Raw genomic sequence first — 3,447 nt, forward strand, 5'->3', positions numbered from 1 at the left:
AGGGTTGACCGTGAGAACCTTTTTCCACGTATGGAGTCAGCTGTTACGAGGGGGCATAGCTTTACATTAAGGGGTGGTAGGTATAGGACAGGTGTTAGTGGTAGATTCTTTACTCGGATAGTCGTGAGTTCATGGAATGCCCTGGCAGTAGCAGTGGTGGACTCTCCCTCTTTATGAGCATTTAAACGGGCATTGGATAGGCATATGGAGGATAGTGGGCTAGTGTAGGTTAGGTGGGCTTGGATTGGCGCAACATCGAGGGCCAAAAGGCCTGTACTGCGCTGTATTCTTCTATGTTCTATGTTCTATGAAGGTGTGAGGCTGTCTGAGTGTAGATTTTGTGTAGTTTTGCAGACTCAATGAGCCAAAGGTTCTTTTCTGTATTTTATAATTTTATGGTTCTATGAACCACGATTAAAAATATTCAACAATGTAATGATTGTCCATTACACAGGTTTATAATTAGTGAGTCCAATTGGCTGAAGATTGATACCTATGATGTTGTAAGGGATCATTCACTGGGCACTTCTGCTTGAAGACTTTGAAATGCTTGGCCTTTCCTTTTGCACTGATGCACTGGACATTCCCATCATTGTTTGTGGAGCCCATCCTTCAGTCAGTTGTTTAATTGTCCAGCACCGTTTACTACTGGATGTAGAAGACTCCAGAGCTTAAACCTGATCTGTTGTTTTGCTCAATCAATCACATGCTGTTTATGTTGGTTGAAATGCAAATAGTTCTGATCTGTAACTTCACCAATTTGACATTGCATTTTTAGGTATGCTTTGTGCTACTCCTGACATACATTCTTCATTGAACCATAATTGAACCCTTTATTCGGATGTGTCAGACCAAGAGGTTGTACATGGTGGTTGAATGCAATTCTATTGTTCAGCTTCAAATGTAGACCTAGTTTACCCACTATCTCATTTGAAACTCATCCAGCTTTGTAACAGAACTGCTGAGCCACTCATGGTAATAAATTTTGAAGATTCCCCACCCAGATTACAATCTATGCCCTTGTCATCTGTGTTTCTTCTTCCAATTGGTGTTCTTCAAGCATTATTTCACCACAGTCAGCTTTATTCTATAAAACAAGTCTTCATCATCTAAACATTTGTTAAATTGGCAACATTATTAGTGAAGCTATCACTGGTAACTTAAGAACAGAAGCAGATTTAATTTAGTATAGTTTGAGGCAAAGTAAATTTTGTTTGTACGATGATAATTATTAAAGGCAAGCACAAAAGTGTGAAATGCCATTTTGAGGACCAGTAAAGTCACAAATCAGAAGAAGCAGAAATAGCACAATTTCACCATCTTGTTGAAAATAGCAGGAAACCCACCGATAACAAGTGCAAAATGGAATGAAATGGCTATCTTAATTTTTTTTCTTAGGAAGGCAAAATTTCATTTACCAAAAGATTTACAAGCATTTAAGATTCAAGCCTTTATTGAAGAAATAGCTTTCAAATGCAGAGATTAGAAATGTTTCTGCAATTTAAGAGATTGAAAAAATAAGATTTGAGGAAAGGAGTTTTAAAAATGTGAAACAGCAACAAATTACAATTTAAATCTTTATTTGAAGCTGTCATGTTGCTTCATCAGTAATTAAATATTAATCTATCTTCCTGGAATAAAGTTTTGACGAAGAAACATAATGCCAGATGAACAAAATATGAGGAGCTTTCTCCTATGAAATCAATATACGATTTAGAAAGAATTTTAAGCATGGTAAATCAGCTGGTTAAATTCTTGCTCCATTTAGCAAACATGACTGAAAGACAGTTACTAAAATAGTCATAAAAGTAAACAACTCAAGAAGTTGCTTTTTGATGATTCAAAGACATACTGATACCACAGGTAACTTGGCCAACTATAATTTATCATTCTCAACCACTATTACTGTGAATGATTCAATGACAATATAGGAGCAGTTCTCTTTCTGTAATAATCAGAATAATATAAAACACATTAAGCAATTATTTAGAAAGATGTTCTGTCAGTCACATGGGCATGTAACAGGTTTTCACATTACATACGTAGCCTCAAAGTTCTCATGGAGACTAAGGTAAACCATTGCTCTTGATCTTAGATATGAAAGAGTTAGCAAAGATCAATGTAAACAGAATTTTGTCTTCACCTTATGAGGCTTGTCTATGAGACCAAATTCGGGAAGCTGCAAATATCTGATGCTCTTTCCAGAGCAATTGTGGACATACATATAAAGGCTAATGAAGACTTTGCTGGTGGACTTAATTTGTATACACAAGCTACAGTAGCACTGTGGTCAGCATTACAACAGAATCAAATCAGTTAGGAGCAAAAAAAACAGAGTATGTCACCATCTGGAGTTATTATGTTGAAGGTTGGCCAGATAAAAATTCAAAGGATTGACTATGATGATTTACTTCAAATATCAAAATCATTTCACTATTATAAATGACTAATCATTCCATCTTCACTCAAAGTTGATGACCTTTTAATGAACTACATCAGAGCCATTTAGACATTACCAAATGCAGAACCAGAGCTTGGATTTCTGTATAGGGCTAGGAATCTCTAAACAAATAGAAGGACTCCAAGCTGATTGTGAATCATGTGCTTTATGCAGGCCTGAATATAGGAAACCGTTACCTCCCTAACTTTCCTAGTAGACCAGTGGAACAAATGAGAATTGACCTACTTTTGTGGAATGGACACTTTTATCCCATTGTCAAATATTTCTCATGGTGGTTTGAGGTTAAAAAAAACTTACCACCACCACCACTAATGTATTTGTCAGAGTCTTACATGAATTATTCATTACTCACGGGATCCCTGTTGTGGTCATATCTGATAATGTACCACAATTTGCTATTAGGTTCTTTGACAAAATTACAGCTATTTTTGGATTCCAACACAAAACTAGTTCACCCAGATACCCACTGTCAAATGGAAAAGCCAAACAAAGAACACAAACAGATTCATCAACTGAAGCTCACATTGGTGGTAATCAACAAGTTCCTTATCTACATAACCCACATACAGGAACCACAAGTGCAAACTACTGCCTCACACATATCAGATCATGATATATTCCTTTTCAAGTCTTGAACCTTTTTAGAGTTACTTGGGAACTAGGGGAATGTATGCCCCATTGCACTCTCCATTGGAAACGTTTCATAAGTCAGCCAACATACCTAGCAATCAGCAATACCATTTTTATCTGTAACATAAACTGTTGTGATTATTTGTCCTAGTGAGCACAAGGCAATGTGACTCACTTTTTGGTAATATTAAAGTTGTTTACTAAGCCACTGATAGTTATGGTCGTTGGAGATCTATCATCTCAGCCAGGACATTGTAGAGAATTGTCTGAGAAAGCTATTCATCAATAGCTTTCCTATTGTGTAAAATAATTGTCCTGAAAGGATAAACTTTGAAGTTTTGGAATAGCTCTGCTCA

The sequence above is a fragment of the Chiloscyllium plagiosum genome, chromosome 2, assembly GCF_004010195.1.
Source record: "Chiloscyllium plagiosum isolate BGI_BamShark_2017 chromosome 2, ASM401019v2, whole genome shotgun sequence".
NCBI classification, from domain to species: domain Eukaryota; kingdom Metazoa; phylum Chordata; class Chondrichthyes; order Orectolobiformes; family Hemiscylliidae; genus Chiloscyllium; species Chiloscyllium plagiosum.